The sequence below is a fragment of the Loxodonta africana genome, chromosome 1 (assembly GCF_030014295.1).
Source record: "Loxodonta africana isolate mLoxAfr1 chromosome 1, mLoxAfr1.hap2, whole genome shotgun sequence".
Classification (NCBI taxonomy): domain Eukaryota; kingdom Metazoa; phylum Chordata; class Mammalia; order Proboscidea; family Elephantidae; genus Loxodonta; species Loxodonta africana.
The window spans coordinates 212,967,610-212,988,495 of NC_087342.1; the positions used below are offsets into that span (position 1 = coordinate 212,967,610).

Genomic DNA, 20,886 nt, shown 5'->3' on the forward strand with positions numbered 1-20,886 from the left:
AATATCCTAGGCATTAGTGAGCTGAAATGGACTGGTATTGGCCATTTTGAATCAGACAATCATATAGTCTACTATGCTGGGAATGACAACTCGAAGAGGAATGGTGTTGCATTCATCGTCAAAAAGAACGTTTCAAGATCTATTCTGAAGTACAACACTGTCAGTGATAGGATAATATCCATACACCTACAGGGAAGACCAGTTAATGACTATTATTCAAATTTACGCACCAACCAGAAATAGAAGATTTTTATCAGCTGCTGCAGTCTGAAATTGATCGAACAGGCAATCAAGATGCATTGATAATTACTGGCGATTGGAATGCAAAAGTTGGAAACAAAGAAGAAGGATCAGTAGCTGGAAATTTTGGCCTTGGTGATAGAAACAGTACCGGAGATCGAATAATAGAATTTTGCAAGATCAACGACTTCTTCATTGCACATACCTTCTTTCACCAACATAAACAGCCACTGTAGTCATGGACCTTGCCAGATGGAACACACAGAAATCAAATTGACTACATCTGTGGAAAGAGTCGATGGAAAAGCTCAATATCATTAGTCAGAACAAGGCCAGGGGCCGACTGTGGAACAGACCATCAATTGCTCATATGCAAGTTCAAGATGAAACTGAAGAAAATCAGAGCAAGTCCATGAGAGCCAAAACATGACCTTGAGTATATCCCACCTGAATTTAGAGACCATCTCAAGAATAGATTTGAGGCATTGAACACTAGTGACCAAAGACCAGACGAGTCGTGGAATGACATCAAGAACATCATCCATGAGGAAAGCAAGAGGCCACTGAAAAGACAGGAAACAAAGAAAAGACCAAGGTGGATGTCAGAGGAGACTCTGAAACTTGTTCTTGAGCATCAGGCAGCTAAAGCAAAAGGAAGAATTCATGAACTAAAAGGACTGAACAGAAGATTTCAAAGGGCCTCTCTAGAAGACAAAATAAAGTATTATAATGAGATGTGCAAAGAGCTGGAGATGGAAAACCAAAAGGGAGGAACACGCTCGGCGTTTCTCAAGCTGAGAGAACTGAAGAACAAATTCAAGCCTCAAGTTGCATTAGTGAAGAATTCCATGGGAAAAATATTAAATGATGCAGGAAGCATCAAAAGAAGATGGAAGGAATACACAGAGTCATTATACCAAAAAGAAGTAGCCGATATTCAACCATTTCAAGAGGTGGCATATGATCAGGAACCGATGGTACTGAAGGAAGAAGTCCAAGCTGCTCTGAAGGCATTGGCAAAAAACAAGGCTCCAGGAATTGATGGAATATCAATTGAGATATTTCAACAAACAGATGCAGTGCTGGAGGTGCTCACTCGTCTATGCCAAGAAATATGGAAGACAGTTTCCTGGCCAACTGATTGGAAAAAAAAGAGATCCATATTTATGCCTATTCCCAAGAAAGGTGATCCAACCGAATGTGGAAATTATAGAACAATATCATTAATATCACACGCAAGCAAAATTCTGCTGAAGATCATTCAAAAACAGCTGCAGCAGTATATCGATAGGGGACTGCCAGAAATTCAGGCCGGTTTCAGAAGAGGACGTGGAACCAGGGATATCATTGCTGATGTCAGATGGATCCTGGCTGAAAGCAGAGAATACCAGAAGGATGTTTACCTGTGTTTTATTGACTACGCAAAGACATTCGACTGTGTGGGTCATAATAAACTATGGATAACATTGCGAAGAATGGGAATTCCAGAACATTTAATTGTGCTCGTGAGGAACCTTTTACGTAGATCAAGAGGCAGTTGTTCGGACAGAACAAGGGGATACTGATTGGTTTAAAGTCAGGAAAGGTGTGCGTCAGGGTTGTATTCTTTCACCATACCTATTTAATCTGTATGCTGAACAAATAATCCGAGAAGCCATACTATATGAAGAAGAACAGGGCATCAGGATTGGAGGAAGACTCATTAACAACCTGTGTTATGCAGATGACACAACCTTGCTTGCTGAAAGTGAAGAGGACTTGAAGCACTTACTAATGAAGATCAAAGACCACAGCCTTCAGTATCGATTATGCCTCAACATAAAGAAAACAAAAATCCTCACAACTGGACCAATGAACAATATCGTGATAAACGGAGAAAAGATTGAAGTTGTCAAGGATGTCATTTTACTTGAATCCACAATCAACAGCCATGGAAGCAGCAGTCAAGAAATCAAAAGACTCATTGCATTGGGTAAATCTGCTGCAGAGGACCTCTTGAAAGTGTTGAAGAGCAAAGATGTCACCGTGAAGACTAAGGTGTGCCTGACCCAAGCCATGGTATTTTCAATTGCATCGTATGCATGTGAAAGCTGGACAATGAATAAAGAAGACCGAAGAAGAGTTGACGTCTTTGAATTGTGGTGTTGGCGAAGAATATTGAATATACCATGGACTGCCAAAAAAAAAACAAATCTGTCTTAGAAGTACAGCCAGAATGCTCCTTAGAGGCAAGGATGGCGAGACTGCGTGTTACATACTTTGGACATGTTGTCAGGAGGGATGAGTCCCTGGAGAAGGACATCATGCTGGGCAGAGTACAGGCTCAGCGGAAAAGAGGAAGACCTTCAACAAGGTGGACTGACACAGTGGCTGCAACAATGCGCTCAAGCATAACAACAATTTTAAGGATGGCGCAGGACTGGGCAGTGTTTCGTTCTGTTGTGCATAGGGTCGCTATGATTTGGAACTGACTGGACGCCACCTAACAACAACAACTACAGGTTTTGGTATATTGTGTTTTCATTCTTATTTGATTCTAGGAATTTTTTATTTAATTTTATAATTATTTCTATTACCCAGTGGTTTTTAAGCAAGGAGTTATTCAGTTTCCATGTATTTGATTTTTTTTTTTTCTGGTTCTTCCTGTTATTGATTTCTAGTTTTGTAGTGTGGTCAGAGAAGATGCTATGTATTATTTCAATTTTTTAAAAATTTATTGATTCTTGCTTTGTGGCCTAATATATGGTCTATTCTGGAAAATGATCCATGTACATTGGAGAAGAATATATACTGTGCTGCTGTTAGGTGGAATGTTCTGCATATGTCTATGAGACCAAGTTGGTTAATCGTATTATTTGGATCTTCTGTATCTTTGTTCAGTTTCTTTCTGCTCTGTCCTTCAATGAAAGTGGTGTGTTAAAGTCTCCTACTATTATTGTGAAACTGTCAATTTTTCTTTTCAATGCTGTTAGAGTTTGTTTTATGTATTTTGGATCTCTGTCATTTGGTGTGGAGACATTTATTATGGTTACATCTTCTTGATGGATTACCCTTTAATCATTTTATGATTTCCTTCCTTGTCTTTTATGACGGATTTTGATTTGAAGTTATTTTAAGAGAGGTTACTATTCCAACTCCTGCTCTTTTTTAGTTACTATTTGCATGATATACATATTTTTCCATGCTTTGATTTTTAGCCTATTTATGTCTTTGTGTCTAAGGTATGTCTCTTGTAGGCAACATATTGATGGATCTTTTTTCTTTTTTAACCATTCTGCCACTCTCTATCTCTTGACTGCTGCATTTAAACCATTTACATTCAGTGTGATTATTAATAGGTATAAATTTACTGTTGTCATTTTGTTATGCTTTTTGTTGTGGTGTTGCCTTTTCTGTGTTGCACTTAATCTTGTGTGCTGAGTTCATTTTGTTTATGTCTTTTTCTTTCCTTCATTGTAGTTGATTTTGTGTTTACTGAGTCTTCATGGTTTTCTTCTGTATTTTGTTGAGTAGGTTTATTAAACTTTTTTGGGATTACTCTGATGTTTACCTTTATCTTTCAAAGTTTAAAAGAGTCTGTTATTTCCTGATATCACCATGACTTCCTTTCCATATGGGAGTTCTATGTCTATACCATTTACTCCCCCTTTTTCTTTTGAAGTTGTCATTGCTTACAAATTGACATCTCTGGTTTCTTGTTTTTGGTTCTATAGCATTATTTTAGTTTTAAGATTTCTCTATCTGGGTTGGCATCTTGGTGGTGCTGTTGTGTGGCTTATTCTCAGGTTGTTGTCTGATGTCATTGGTTCTCTATGTGAAGGACTCCCTTTAATATTTCTTGTATGGATGGTCTGGTTATACATTCCCTTAATTTCTGTTTACCTGAGAATGTCCTAATTTGGCCATTGTATTTGAGAAACAATTTTGCTTGGAATGTGATTCTTGATTGGCAACTCTTTTCTTCCAGGGTTTTATATATGTCACCCCATTGTCTTCTTGCCTGCATGATTTTTTGCTGTGAAATCAGAGCTTAGTCTTTTTGGAGTCCTTTTGTAGGTGATATTTTGTTTTTCCCAAACTGCTCTCAAAAATCTCTCTTTATCTTTGGACTTGGAGAGTTTGATTATGATATGTCTTGGTGACTTTATTTTGGGGTCTTTCCTGTATGAGCTTCTTAAATGGAAATCTTCTCATCTTTCATGATATTGGGTAGTTTTCTTCCAGCAAATCTTCGAAAATTCTCTCTGTGCTTTTTTTGCCTTCTCCTGTTCTGTGATTCCAATCATGCATAAATTATTCCTCTCCATAGTGTCCCACATAACTCTTAGACTTTCTTCATTTTTTAATTCTTTTTTCTCGTTGTTCCTCTAACAGACTGGTGTCAAGGGATTTGTCTTCTATTTCGCTACTTCTTTCTTTCATTTTTTCAATTCTTCCCTGTCTTTTGATTTTGATATTTTATAGTTAATCTTCTGGATTTCTAGTTGCTGTTTTGTATGATTTCTCATTGTCTATTTAATTTGTCCTTTTATTCTTGTATTGTTTTCCTGAATTCTTCTAGGGTTTTGTCTGTGTTTTCCTTGATCTCTTTGAAAACCCTATACATAAGCCCTTTGAATTCAGGCAGTTTCATCACCTTCCCTTCCTCAGGAAGGTCTTCTGCCCCGTTATTATGGCCATTTGGTTGAGCCATCTTGTCTTGTTTCTTTATATGATTTCATATTGTCTGCCATCTCTGAGGCATTAAAATGTTATTTTACTTATGATTTTTTTTTTTTTTTTGATATAGTGGGTAGGGTGTGTTTTGATGATTGCTCATCTGATGGCACGTGGGCATTCTCTACCTGCCCCCAGGTGAACAGGGCAGCAGTAGGCAGGTGGAGCCCTTGTCGCTGTTCACTGTACGTGTGAGATGGCTGAGAGTGTGCTGGCAGGCACTAGCTGGCAGTATGGGAATGCTTACAGCCACTCACCAGGTGATCAGACAGCTGGCAAGGAGCAGGGTGGGCAGCTGGGGGGTGTGGAGGCACTCCCTCTGGCAGGAGAGAAGTCGGCTGGTAGGCTGGGGATTGTGGAGGCACTTTCTTTGGCAGGGAAAGGGTGGGGTGAATGGGCAAGATAGCACAGACACTGTCTCCAGCAAGGCAAGGGAGGGGTGGGATGGGTGACTGGGATCATACAGGTACTGTCCCCCTCTCTCTCAGTGGGAGAGGAGCAGGGCAGGCAAATGGAGGTCATGCTAGCGTTTTCTCCAGCAGGGGAGGGTCCGGGTAGATAACAGTGGGTGCGTAGACACTCTATCTGATGGGGCAGGGGCGGGGTGAGCAGCCAGGGGTCACACAGGCAGTGGGTAAAGGGGCACGGCAGGCACCCAGGGGAGCACAGGTGCTGTCTTCAGCGGGGGCGGGGGGAGGGTGGCGACCAGGGAGAGGGGAGAAAAAAAGATAAGTGAGGAAGCTCATCTATTGCTCTGTTTTTGTCACCCACCCTACCAGTCTGCTGCTGGAGAGTCGCCTTGTCTCAGGGTCCTGATTTCCTCCTTGATCTGTGTATGGTGGCACCTCTGAAGCCCTTGTCCTCTTTCCTGTACTTTTCCTCCTTCACTCCAGTTTATGTCCTGCTCACCTAGCTTCACTCCGGGTATATCTACACTGTTTCTCTGTTTCCTATTGGGACTTCTGTGATATTGTCTTCCTGTGCTCCTCACCTAGGGTTGCTGCTGGCTTTGTCACAAAATGACCTCACTGTACCTAGTTGTCTGGCAAGACACCTCCACTCTGTGTCTCTCCCTGTTCACTGCTGTCGTTCAGTATTTTTTCCAGTCAGTGTTTGATCTAATTCTATATCCCTTCATTTGATGCTCAGGGATCCAGGGCTGTCATCTGTATCTGTTATACTTTGTTTTTTCTCAGGTCTTTGCTGTAGAGGGGTGGAATGGTACATCTAACTAGGCCACGATCTTGAATCCAATATATTGTCTCTTCTGTTTAAATGTGAATACGTGAAATTAATTGTGTATAATTTTTGTGAAACGAATCTAAATGAAGGTTTTTTTCCTAAGTGTTCTGATGACTTACAAAAAATGTTTACTATTAGCCTCAGAATAAGAAAAATCAGTTTTTTCCTTCTTTATGATGACTTGAAAACCCTGGTGGTGTAGTGGTTAAGAGCTATGGCTGCTAACCAAAAGGTCAGCAGTTCAAATTCACCAGGCACTCCTTGGAAACCCTATGGGGGCAGTTCTACTCTGTGCTATAGGTTCGCTATGAGTTGGAATTGACTTGAGAGCAATGGGTTTGGTTTTTTGGTTTTATGATGACCTCATTTACTAGCTAAAAATCAAGATACATGATCTTATAGGGGGGCAAAATGGCCAAAAAGAATCTAGATGTTTCTTCCCCTCCCCCTTTCTCCCAAACTCTGTGACATCTATGGCTCTACACTTACCCAAGGTCAACTTTGAGTGAAGAAATATGTTGTCCCTAGGGCAGCATTCTTTTCCAGCTCTAGAATTCTTTAGTGTGTGAACTGTTGCCCAGCCCCTGATTTTTTTTTTCTCTGATTAGTCAAAGGGATGTAGGAACATTTGTATTCTCTTCTCTGGAAGAATTCCTCTGTGACCTTTTCCACCTCCACCCAGCCCGCCGGGTGACTCAGAGAGAGAAGCTTAGTTTTTAGGGAAACTGCTAAACAAACTGGGGTTACGTTTCCTTTTTAGGAAAATTTTCTGGATTTGTGTAAGATCAGTATCACTTTTTAAATTTTAAAAATGTGCTGGTTATAAAATTCTTGGGAAAATATAAGGTAGTATTGATGTTTTCAAAAGAAAATGCAGTGTAATCACAAAACTATGCAACAGGCACTGGATATAAAAGCCTCTTTTCTAATATAACCAGAAAAATGAATGTAACCACTGAATCTGTATCTGGAAGGATGGAAGTCGTTGGCTACTCAAGGCAACCACCGGAGGGGCTGGAGGTCAAGTCCACTGAGGTACCACAGAGAAACCACACTATTCATCCAGCCAACTGGAGACAGTTAATCAATCACTAAGACAGAAAAATGAACAAAGCAACTTGCTTCTAGAATTTAAAGAGGCTAGCCTCAGGGAAGGAATTTGGCTCTTTTGATACATCGACCCCTCAAATTAATCTCGGATAAACTCGGGTCTTCATTACCTTATCATTAGCTGAAGGAAGATAAGCAAAATACGTAGGGCCCTGGTACAGCTGGATTGAGACATTTAATGGAATAGCTCTTGGAGAAGTTTCTGCTTGTAATGAGTTGGCAACGAATTACATTTTGTGATGATTAAACAAGAATTGTTATTCCCATATATGTGGCACAACACCGCAAAGAAATTTACAAAAATTTATTCCTATATTTTATGTCTTAACCTCATTCCTGGCCTTGAGTTTCCAAGCTATAATTTTTCTTTTGTCTAGATTTTCCCACCCACTTAGTTTGAATTTTATTTAATCTGTATATAAATAGACTTAAATCTTGTGAAGAAATTGGCAGGTAACTAAATGATTAAATATTTTTTTAAGAGTGTGACAGCAAGAAATTTCTACCTTTTTTTTTTCTCTCTCTTTTTTAAAAAAACAAAGATTGGTTGACAGTCGGGTGATCTCAGGCCTAAAGTATTTTGGCTTTACACTTTGTTCAGGACTCCTGGTAAGCTGTGGTTGGCAAGTGATCTGCAATTAAGATGACAATCCCTCACCCTCCCCTTCTGCCCCAAGCTTTGCATTTATAAGTTGAGCCTTCGGGGTTTTACATTGTACTAGGGGTTGTTTGAGCACTCTTAAAGATGTCAATATTATTGCCTTTTTTGGTTGACAGATTTGTAGTTGTTGTAACTAATGAGCTAAAAAATAGAGATTTTTGCAAACTTAAACTAAAACTGCTGTTACTTAGGCAAAAACAAACAAACAAAAAATCTCGTTTTCCATAATTAATTTCAACGGACAACAATCTGGACCAATATTCTTTCCCCCACAGTTGGAAAATTTTAAATATATACATTTTAAAGAATATTACAAATGCAAAGCAGACAAAATACCGCCACTTAAAACATGAAGTCAATAAATTGTTCAAAGCCATGCTAAGTTAATTAATAAGAACTCTTTCCCCAAGCACTCCCTAATGTATTGAGGTTGACAGAAGAAAAATCTCTTTTTCTCACCCCTCCTCTCCCCTTCCTTTGCCAAGTGGGAAAACTGGAGTGAGTGGCTAAGTACGGGGACACCAGCTTTAAGTTTATGCAAAAGGACCAATTTATCCCTTCCAGTCGCCTGGGTACAGTTAGTGCCATTAGAACGGGATGCTGGTAGCATATGGCCTGGCCGGAAGTCCCAAAAAAGAGGCACAGCTGGGTGGGGCAGAAGCACAGCCCTCCATTTTCATAGCAGCTACCAGTTTCCCAAACTGTTTTTAGACTCCTTAGGGGGTGGGGGTGGGAACAAGTTATGCTCACTTGGTAGTGGCTTGGTTTGCAAATCTGGGACTGAAGCCAGATAGAGTTTTTCTCCCATAATTCTGGAGATGATGTGTGCTCTCCAGAGAGTCATCAAGTTCCAGTCTCTTAGAATTCGGCCTTGGAGATCATCTGGTGAATCCATCCACTCATTTTACACACGAGGCAATAAAGGCTCAAAAAGTTAAGCAAATTACCCATTGTCACATAGGTAGTCTCATAGAGTTAGGAAGTCGGTTTCTTCCAACTCATTCACCTTTGATAAACCAAGTACAATAGTACATTAAATTTTTCAGATATGATTTCAAGATACATAAAAAATGGGCTTTCTTTGTTATATATATGTGTGTGTATATGTGTATATATATATATAATTTTTTATAATGACCAGTATCTACATGGAAATTGAAAACCTCAGTCAAAAATATTTTTCCCCTTATCAATTAACGCTAATTTACTGAATATTTGCTATCTGATCAACATCATGTTATGATCAGACAATATCTGGGCCTTGAAAGAACTTATAATTTGCATAGGAGTCAAGATACATAACTAAGAAAATATAACGAAAGGTATATATGTTTAAAATGAATGGTACTGACAATAAGTGTTAAGAATCCAAAGGACACAATCATTATGGGATAGGGTGCTCAGGAAAAGCTTCAAAGTAAAGGTGGACTTGAGCCACACTACTGAAAGGGGAGGAGAAATCATGAGAGGGTACTCAGATGAAAGAAGAGAGTGAACAAAGGCATGGGATGGGCATAAAAGACTTTTCAAGAAAAAAATAGAAAGAAAAGTCTAAGAATAATGAGGAGCATAGTTTGCTCCTAGACCCGGATGACCCGATTTTATCATGAGCAATTGGGAGCCATGGAATGCTTTTGAACAACATGAGTACTATGTGTCATGGATTGAATTGTGTCCCCCAAAAATGTATGTCAACTTGGCTAGTCCATGATTCCCCACATTGTGTGTTTGTCTACCATTTTGTCATCTGATGTGATTTTCCTATGTGTTGTACATCCTGTGTTTATGATGTTAATGAAGTGAGATTGGTGGCAGTTATGTTAAAGAGGAAGGACTCAATCTACAAAATTAGATTGTGTCTTAAGCCAATATCTTTTGAGATATAAAAGAGAGAAGGGAGCAGAGAGACAAGGGGACCTCGTGCCATCAAGAAAGCAATGCCAGGAGCAGGGCTTGTCCTTTGGACCCAAGGTTCCTGCAGGGAGAAGCTCCTAGTCCAGGGGAAGATTGACAACAAGGACCTTTCTCCAGAGCTAACAGAGAAAAAGCCTTCCCTTTGAGCTGGAGCCCTGAATTCAGACTTTTAGCCTACTAAACTGTGAAAGAATAAATTTCTCTTTGTTAAAGCCATCCGCTTGTGGTATTTCTGTTATAGCAGCACTAGATAACTAAGACACTATGTTAATAAAGTTGAGGTGATAGCAAAAGGTAGGCTGGTTTGAAGGAGAAAGAGTTGGGTGAGTGAGGCCAGTTAGGTGGTCATTATACACGTTCAAGTATAGTACAGAGAAAAAAAGAGGGGGTAGGGTTGAGAACGGATAATATAGATATGTGAAATATTGCAAAGAAAGAATCAATAGAGCATGTTAACCAATTAGATATTGGGAGCCAGGAGAAGGCAGGAATCCTAGGTTCAAGCTATGTGACCAAAACTGTGATATCAACTGATGGACTGGAAAAGGCAAGAGTGGGAGATAATATTAAAGAGAAATTCAGTTTTAGATTTGCAGAAGTGGAAATGATAAAAAGACATCAGAAGAAATGAGAAAGGGCTTTGAAAAATGTATACAGCTGCACAACTGCAAGGTATTGTTGTTTAAAACATTCCTAAAGAAAGGCTTTTAGTTTTCATCTGCATCTTTGGGCATGGGTTCAATAGTTTTGGTCTTGTCAACTTAACCAGTTGAAATGGGGCATGATTTAGTTGATTGCAATGTATGACATATTCTTTATACAGAAGTAGAGAGATTGTAACTGTAAGGCAATTTCAGGTTCACTTTATAATAATGGAGAAAGCATTGGAGACATAAGCCCTTTAATATTGTATGCAATTGAAAATAATCCTATGGAAAATTGAAAATAGAGCCAACAACTTCAGTATTGTTTTACATTAAGCTGCTGAGTTCAAGCATTTCAACATGTTATTGCTATAAAATAAATTTAGAGAAATTGAGAGAAAATACTGTGTAAAATGGTTGTGCATTAACTGTGTTGAGTTCAGATCAAATAAAGCTTTATTGTTTATAAAGCTATTTAATTTGCCATCATTCTGACCTAGAAATTTTGATCCCCAAAGCAAAGGGAGCTTTGTTAACACAGGGTAAACAGGAATTGTACTTATTCTTCTTTCTTCCTCCAGTCAGGGTTGACTTATCCATTAGGCAGAGTAGGAACAGTGCCTAGGGTCCGTGATACTTTTAAGGGGCCCATGAAACTTTATTAAATTTCGCCTAAAAAAAAAAAAAAGTTGAAGAAAGAAAAAAAAGTTGAGGCACCTAAAATTATAACGAAAATAATTTTTAATATTGATATTATGGTGAGAGGGATCCACAAAGGCAAAAGTATCTAAGGCCCATGAAACTCGTAATGTGGCCCTGCCTCCTATACTTACGTCTGACTTTCTGGCTATAACCATAAGCTCATTGCTTTTCCCACTATTCTGCAGGAAATTATGAATTCTGTGAACCTGTTATTCTTTTTAGTTTGTTATTTTTATTCAAGTTATGTTGTCGTTGTTGTTGTTGTTGTGAGGTGCTGTCGAGTTGGTTCTGACTCATAATGACTGTGATGCTTAAGATTTTGTGTCAGCTTGGCTAGGCCATGATTCTCATTGTTTTGGCAATCGTATAATGTTGTGATCGCTTCCCTGTTGAGATTTGATATGTGATCACTCCCATGATGGGATCTGCTGTGAGCAGCCAATCAGTTTAAACGGGGTTTCCTTGAACCTGTGGCCTGCATTGGAATAAAAGCAAATGTTCTGGGTTTTGCCTGCTCTGGATCCTGCAGCTGGCTCTTCTTCACCTGACCCCTAGTTCTTGGGACATGAGCTAGCAGTTTACCTGTGGTCTTCACTGCCAATCTTGGGATTTGTGTGAGCAAAAGCCCTACTTTCCGACCCACCGATCTTGAGTTCACCAGCTCTTGTGACTGCATGAATCAGGAGACGCTTCTATCCTGATCCACGGACTTGGGACTTTCCAGCCTCTACAACCACATGAGCCATTTCCTTGATATAAATCTCTCTTTACATATATTTATACACTTTACTGGTTTTGCTTCTCTAGAGAATCCAGCCTAAGACAGCAACTCTATGTACAACGGAACACAACGCTGCTCGATCCTGCACCATTCTCACAGTTGTTGTTACGCTTAAGCTCATTGTTGCAGCCACTGTGTCAATCCATGTCGTTGAGGGTCTTCCTCTTTTTTGCTGACCCTCTACATTCCCCGGTAGTCTTTTGAGTGCCTTCCAACCTGAGGGGCTCGTCTTCTGGTACTATCAAACAATGTTCTGTTGCTATTCATAAGATTTTCCCTGCCTAATTCCTTTTGGAACCTGACATTGCCTTTCGGAAGGAGACCACCAGGTCCTTCTTCCTAGTCTTTCTTAGTCTGGAAGCTCAGCTGAAACCTGTCCACCATCGGTGACCCTGGTGGTATTTGAATACCGGTGGCATAGCTTCCAGCATCAGAGCAACATGCAAGCCCACACAGTATGACAAACTGGCAGACACATGGAGGATTCAAGTTATATGTGCACATAATTTCAAGAATCAGCTAGTTTTACAAAATTTGCGAAGCAAGTCTACATCTCCAACCACTTCTTGTTCATATTTACTTTCCCAGAGGCCTATACCACACTTTGAAATTTTTTAACTGATTCTTCTGCTATTTACCCCCATGTCTCTAAGTAAATATGCTTGTAATGCTACTCCTTGATTATTTTAGGTTTAGACATTATCTATTGATTTCCCACCATGAAGATGAGGATTTAGATATCTTTTCTCCCCAACCTTACTGTTATGGCTTGAGTTATGTCCCCCCAAAATATGTGCTGTAAATCCTAACTTCTGTGCCTGTGGTTATAATCTCATTTGGGAATGGGTTGTCTTGGTATGTTAATAAGGCAGGATTAGTGTAGGGTATATCTTGAGTCAATCTCTTTAGACATACAAAAAGAGATTAAATAAGGGAGCAGAGAGAGAGAAGGGATAAGACAGATGCGAAGACACAACCAATTAGGAAGCAGAAACTGAAGAGATGAGGACTTTACTCCAGAGCCCACAGAGAGAAAAAGCCTTCATATAGAGCTGCCACTCTGAATTCGGACTTCTAGCCTCCTATCTGTGAGAAAATAAATTTTGTTTGTTAAATACCTGTGGTATTTCTGTTATAGCAGCACTACATAACTAAGACACTTACCAAACAGTCATAAATACTTCTCATTTATCCCTCCTTTTTATTTAGATTTACTATCATTTTATTAACTCAACATTCAGTGTTAACATTATTATGCCTATGTACGCTATTCCATTTTGAGTCATTTAGTAAACTATGATTCCTTTTCCTTTACTGCACTACTTCACCACTTTACAATTCATTCATGTCAGGCATTACATTCATTTTATCTTCTTAAATCTCTACTGGAGCATTTGGGCCTGTATGAATCCAGACGGGTTGCCCTCCGTGCTTGATGCACCATCCTGGGTCGGTGTGGAGACTCCTTTTGCATTTCTTCCATATTGGATCTCTTTTTTCCTTTAACTCGTGTCTTCCTTTTTCTTGGCTTACTCTCTGGTTTTGGTGGTATATATCCTTCAGTAACTCCCCAAGATAAGGTGTGTGTATGGATGGGGGAGGGGTGGTTAGGGGTGGGTGGTAAAATATTTGACTGAAAGGTCTTTACCTTCACACTTCGTTGAAAAGTTGGCTGCATATTGAATACTAGGTGGAAATAATTTCCCTTCAGAATTTTGAATGCATTACTCCATTTTCTTCTACCTTTCTGTGTTACTGTTGAGAAGTCCAGAGCCATTTTGACTCCTGATACATTGTATGGGCAATCTCCAATTTACTTACATACGAAGTTACCAACCAACTCTCGTAAAGCCTATCATAGGAAGACATTGACTCAGTATTTGGACACCCTGGTTCTCAAAAACGGGGCACGTTTTTCCCGCGTGCACAGGTGCCGAAGCGGGTCCTTGGGCGGCCACCGGTGGCGGGCGGGTTTTGCGACCTGGTGCGCCCAGCCAAGGCCGGTAGCAGCCAGCGGCGAGCCCGCATGCACCTGCCTCCCTCGGAGCTCATAAAGGGTAAGCTCCACGGCCCGCATACCCTAGGCACTGGCGCTCCACTCCACATGGCGAGCTCCACTCCGCATGGCCGGCCTGCAGGACGTGCGCCAACTTCCTACATGTTCTCCTCCGAGTACAACTGGTCAGTGCGCAGTGCTGGGCACACGGCTGGCCGTCCGCATCACCCCTTTACCCCCGACCAGAGATCTAATTTCCTTACTCCACAGAATAAATTTTTTACAGGTTTTTCACAGTGACAGTTGTTGCTTTTGTTACAGGTTGCTGTCAAGTGGAATCTAGCTCATCGTGACTCCGTGTGTGCAGAGTAGAACTGCTCCAGAGGGTTTTCAAGACTGTGACCTTTAGGAAGAAGATCGCCAGGTCTGTCTCCTGAGGCACTGCTGGGAGGGTTTGAACTGCCAGCCTTCCAGCTAATAGTTGAGTGCTTAACCATCTGTGCCACCCAGGGATTGCAGAGAATACACTTCGGATCTGCTGGAGTGGGGAAGGGGCAGTTGTTCAGCAATAAGGAGTGGTCCAGGGCAGCCAGGGGCCTAACTCCTTTCGACCCGTCCTTCTTATCCTCTCCCCACCACCCTGCACATCCAGGGTACCTGATGCCTCTAATTCCTGAGCTTCTGGGGAAGGATTCAGTGGAAATTAGATTTATTCTCAGCTGCCCCTGTGAAGTCAATTTCTACTTGACCATCTACTTTCCTGCTTCAAAGTGTTGTTGTCATTGTCTCTCCCTCTCTCTCCCTGTGGTTTTATGTCTCAAAATAGCTTCCTTTGGTATAGTTTTTCAACTGGGGTGTGGGAAGAAACAAAATTAGATGGTGTGTTCAAGCTTCATCTTACCTGAAGTCACTGCGGTTGAGTTTTTGAATATAAAGAGTTTGAAATATTTAACTTTTTATACAAATACAGTGATGCATGGGGCTTTTGAAGACACTGATAACATTCTGTAAAAATCTATGACCATACCAGACTGACTTAAGATAGTTATTGTGCTAACTCAATGTTTTGCAAACTTGTTAATGTCCCAACCCTGTTAAAGGAAAAATGAAATCTTACAGACTTGTGGCGCTGACTTATATCATTTTAATTATAATGTTACTTAAATGTGTGCAAACATAAATATAAGCTGTTTTTGCTTACAGAACTTGTTCATCTATATAAGCAAAAAAAAAAAAAACCCTCTAACTTAATACAAGATCACATATAAATTCAAATTAACAACGTAAATTTAATGTGATAGATGTTATTTTCATGGATCTAAATTGCTGCTCTAAATACAAATATAATTCTGCTGTATCATGGGTTCTTTTAAGTTCACCATCCATATAATACCAGGTGTTGCATGAGAAACAAATCTACCCAATTCTCTGAATTTTAAATTCAGGGAAACCTTCTTTCTATATAGCAAGATATGTTATCATGTAAGCATCATTTAGCAAGAATGCATCTTTTACCCCTTGAGACTGCATCTGTTCTTCTCATATTAGCCTCTAACACAGGAGATTGTGCTTCAAGATGCCAAGGAGATCGTAAACACCAACAGGAATTTGGCCCTTTTGATTTAGAGGTATTCTCTGAGGAAGGCTTCTGCTGCAAATGTGAACTAACGAGACACCCTTAGGTCCTTAGATCCCTGAGAAGCCTCCTAAGAGGAGGTGACTGCTGTTTCAAAGAATTAAAGGAATGAAAAATATTTTTCCTGGATTTTCTTTGAAAAGTAAGAGCAGGTAAGTGTATGAAGATGTTCGTTGGAGGAAGGGTACATTTGGCCTCATGACATGATTTCATTCTGGTGTAGACAACCATTAGTTTGAGGAATGTGGTGACTGTAACTACACTGAGAAGCAGTTGTCCTAATTTTATAAAATAAAACAGTTGAATTTGTTAAAGTAACTAATATTTAAAATTGCCCGTATAAAGCCAATAAACTGCCCGAGTATTTTACCCTTGTACAGTGACTGAAAGAAGCTTTGGTGATACAAACAGTTAAGCACTCGGCTGTTTGGTTGGCAGTTTGAACCCACCCAATGGCTCCACGGGAGAAAGATGTGGCGATCTGCTTCCATAAAGATTACGGCCTAGAAAACCCTGTGGGGCAGTTCCACTGTCATATGGGGCCATTTTGAATTGAAACCAGCTTTAGGGCACCTAACAGAAACAACTGTGACTGAATCCTTAGGATCTTTCTCAGATTCACAAGCTGGAAATACCTAATAATTAACAAGGAGGTGCTTGTCAGTGCCTTCCAGTTTTCTAGTGGAAAAGTTCACAGCATGTCTGGCCTAACCTCTAGGCATTCGTACCATGTTGTTGTTTCTGTTAGGTGCTGTCGAGTTGGTTCTGATTCATAGTGGCCCTATGTACAACAAAACGAAATGTTGCCCTGTCCTGCACCATCCTCACAATTGTCCTCAAAGTGGCATCTTTGCTTTTTAACACTTTAAAGAGATCTTTTGCAGCAGATTCGTAACATAGAATGTGAAAACTAATGTGACAATATGTCTTTTAAAAGCAGGGTAAGAACCCAGAAAAGTTTAGCATCCACCTCAAAAATACAAGGAAGTTTTCTAGAAGGAAAGCCTGGCTGATAGTATCAAGGAGGGCCAGTTTATTAATATCATAGCTTGATGAGGCTCAGGTTTATGTCCTGTTGGCCATTTTTCCACAATATATAGAGGTTGATGCCCAGAGGGAAGTCCCACAAAGAGGGTCAGGGTGACAGTCTGGGTTATAAAGCCGGCACTTTGTGAGGCAGTCAGCCGGGAGCTCAGTGTTTGCTCTCCAGACAGGCATCAGGAACATTGACCTGACCCAAGCAAGCCTTCCTGTCTGTTATAGATTGAATTGTGTCCCCCTAAAATATGTATTTCTTGGCCCCTGTACCTGCGGATATGCTCTTGTTTGGAATAAGATTTTTCTTTTGTTATATCAATAGGTTATACCAGTGTAGGGTGGGTCCTAAACCTAATCACTTCTGAGTTACAGTAAAGCCTATGAAAGCTACTAATATATATGTTAGTATAGAACCCGTGAAAGGCAGAAACTTGTCACAGAAGGAAAACTAAAATGTTTTCTGCAATAGAGAATGACGGAAAAGTGGTAAGACTGCACCCTGTCAAAGGTGGAAAACAGGCAAGACCCAGAAAGACAAGGCAGTTCTGAAACCATGTCTCACAGATTTCACTGTATAGGTAGTCCTCGATTTACAACGTATTCGAGTTATGACGAACTTTGCTTAAGATTGTCAGTGTATCTGGATCATTACATCTTTCTGGGAGAAAGTTATGGGAAAATACATGCAAGGGATGGAAAAAATTGCTGAGTTATGTGAACACACTCCAAGCATTTTATTAGGATAATATGATGGAAGAGATAGGCAGAAAAATCACCCGTATGGCAAAATGATGAATTTAGTATATGATATTGTCAATGTGGAATAGCTCATAGATCACGAAGAAGGGGAATTGACAGATCAGGACTTAATGAATTTTGAGAAGGAAAGAAATGCTGAAGAAAGAAATAATGAGGAAGAGGAAGGAAAGAAATTGTCCAAAAATTTTCCCGTGAAAGGATTAGCTGGAGTTTTTTTCTAAACTAAGTCAGGGGCTTCAGTTCCTTGAAAACATGGACCCAAATGCTGATCGCTTTGTTAAATTTAATAGGTAAATTTGGGAAGCTGTAAGATGTTACCTTGAAACATATTAAGAAAAAAAGAAATAGACCATATAAACAACTCACTAATTTGACTAGTAATGCTATATGTATTCCCAGGGATAATTCAGATGATCTAGAACCTTCCACAAGTGGAGTTATTACTGAAACTGACAAAATGTCAACATTGTCCAACTCTTCTTCATTGTCAGAATAAATTTTTATGATTTGTGTATTTTGTAATGTACCCTGGTGGCATAGTGGTTAAGTACTATGGCTGCTAACCAACGGGTCAGCAGTTCGAATCTGCCAGGCGCTCCTTGGAAACTCTATGGGGCAGTTCTACTCTGTCCTATAGGGTTGCTATGAGTTGGAATCGACTCGATGGCACTGGGTTTGGTTTGGTTTCTGTGTGTATGTATTGGAGCCCCGATGGGTGCAGTGGTTAAGAGCTCGGCTGCTAACTGAAAGGTTGGCAGTTCAACTCCACCAGCCGCTCCTTGGAAATTCTATGGGGCAGTGTACTCTGTCCTATAGGGTCACTATGAGTCAGAATCGATTCAAAGGCCAAGGGTTTTTTTTTGGTTTTTATGTATGTATTAAAATATATCTATAAATTTATATATGATGTTTCCAACCTCCAAAGACTGTATTTATAAAGATAAAAAAAAATAAAAGACAGTAATAATGAAAATTAAAAGAAAATGAGTTATTTGACTCACACTAGAACTGACTTAAGACAGAGTCGGTGGAACGGAGCCCTGTTGTAAGTCAGGGACTGCCCGTATAAAGGGAGTGAGTGGAGAGTGACACACAGGGAAAGACAGACACTAAAGAATGCCAAGGAACTTCAAGGATTGCTGGTAGCAATTTTGAAATAGACAATGAAGGACCTTCGCCTAGAGCTACATCCTGAATTCGGACTTCCAGCCTGCCAAACTGTGAGAAAATAAATTTCTGTTCTTTAAAAATACTCAGGAAACCTTGGTGGCCTAGTGGTTAAGTGCTACAGCTGCTAACCAAAAGGTCAGCAGTTCAAATCTACCAGGCGCTCCTTGGAAACTCTGGGGCAGTTCTACTCTGTCCTGTAAGGTCACTATGAGTCAGAACCGACTCGGTGGCAATGGGTTTGGGGTTTTTTTGGGTTTAAAGCTACTCATCTGTGATATTTTTGTTACAGCAGCACTAGGGAACTGAGACAGTGGTCAATGAGTTACAGTGGAGCGGGAATAGCATACACCAGACTGGATTCTCAATGCCAGAGGGGTGTATCTGTTTGTAAGTAGATTCCAAGGGTGTGTCCAGGAACCTGAGCTCTAGCCTTTCTGCCTCTCTCATGTTTCCATATGGCTTTTATTCATAGTCAACACCAAAGGTAAAGTTGAAGGAGTGCCTGGCTTTTTTAAACACTGTATTTTCCACATTTCTATTGGTAAAGAGAAACTGCATTTATAGACTTTTGCACAAAGTTTAGTAGAGAAAGTTTTCTTTTTAGTTCATATATTAGGATGTAGTTTCCTATACATGAGCAGTATCTGTGTAGAATTGTGATATGTGATATACAGTAAAACCTGTAAAAGCCAAAACCTGTGTAAGGCAGAAATCTGTCAGAGAAGGAAAACTCAAATATTTTCCACGAACAGAGAACAACAGAAAGGTGGTAAGATTGCACCCTGTCAAAGGTGGAAAATTTTGGAGACCTGGAAAAACAAGGCTGTCCTGTTGAGTTCCAGCTCTCACAGGTTTAACTGCATATAGACATATGTATGTATAAAAAAACTATATATATAAATCTATGTATAAGCTGCTCATATTGTATTTCCTCCTATGTCAGCAGTTTTATTCCAATTAAACTAGTTCAAGTTTCTTTAATTTTCACTAGTGTAGACAGTTAACGTAACTGGCCACTAACCAAAATGTTAGAGGTTTGAGTCCACCTAGAGATATCTTGGAAGAAAGACCCTGGTGGTCTATTTCTGAAAAATTAACCATTGAAAACCCTATGAAGAACAGTTCTACTCTAACACACATGGGGTTACCATGTGTCAGAGTTTACTCCACAACAACTTTTTTTTTTTATGGTGACTGTCTGGCAATTTAGACTGTGAGCTAACAGTAAATTCCAGACTAATGGTAGACCTGGAACCTGTTGCTGACACTTTCTCTGAATGCTCTATTGCAATCCTTGGAGTGGTCAGACAAAACCTCACCGAGCACTTCCTTACAGGGCCATTTCCCTGTGGCACTGACTGCAGGTGGAATGTTGATTGCAGGTGTACTAACAGCGACCCTCCTCCTGTGGCCTATCCGCATCATCCCCCAGCAAGAGTCTCGGGTTGGGAAAGAAGATCACACTGTCGGTTCTATGGAAACACGCTCCTTGGCTAAATCTCATACTAAATTTGGGTTCCCTCTTGACAAAGAAAACAGGGAGTAGATCCAGGTGGGACCTCTTGGTCATTCCATCATTAGGAAGTTCTTTGGCCTCTTTTGCCCACCACCTACAGAGGGTATTAGTCTCTGCATGAGGGGAGAAGAGCTAGAACAGGTAAGACACAGGTCTACAGGTCATGTGTGATAAACCACTGAAAGTGGGGTGTGGGGTGGAGTCAGTCCCTTACAATGGTGGCTGTTTCCCCGTTTACCCCTTCCCTTAAGGCCAGTGGGGAAGCTTGACTAAATATCCCCACAGAGCTTAAACCCTCCCCCCACCAAAAACAAAACAAAAACCTAAACCCTTTCCTGTTGAGTTGATTCCAACTCATGGTAACCCCATGTGCTACCATGGGGTTTTATTGGTCGTACTCTTGACAGAAGCAGAAGTCAGGGCTTCTTCTGAAGTGCTGCTGGGTGGGTTCGAACTGCCACTACAAACTGCTTGTACCCCCTGGGGACCTCCACAGAGCTTAAAAACCCAAAAATTATAGGTCTGAAAACTTCAGTATTTTTCAATAATTTTGAGTTAAATTTTTGTAGCACTTTTACATTGCTTTAATTAATAAAGTCCTCAAACACTCCAATATGGTGTTATTATCTGTTTTAAAGGAGGGAACCTGAGTTTCCATCAGCTCAGCCAAGGATGAGTTTAGAGATCAACTGGCCTTCCGCTCTACAGTTAGACTCAGCTAGCACTGGATCTCTTCTTATGGCACTTATCACTGACCTTGC

The 20,886-nt window shown here is 40.3% G+C and overlaps 1 long non-coding RNA gene across 2 annotated transcripts in view; it reads left to right on the top strand.

The window, feature by feature from the left end:
- LOC111751436 (uncharacterized) overlaps positions 1-18,354 on the top strand; it is a 65,185-nt gene extending 46,831 nt beyond the window's left edge. Inside the window, exon 7 of one of the 2 annotated variants that reach the window (XR_010323077.1) lies at positions 14,328-18,354. This is a non-coding gene — a long non-coding RNA (uncharacterized LOC111751436). Of the gene's footprint in view, positions 1-7,136; positions 9,068-14,327 lie in introns of those variants that run through there. The other variant, XR_010323078.1, reaches the window with a different exon arrangement.
- The last annotated feature ends 2,532 nt before the right edge of the window (positions 18,355-20,886 follow it).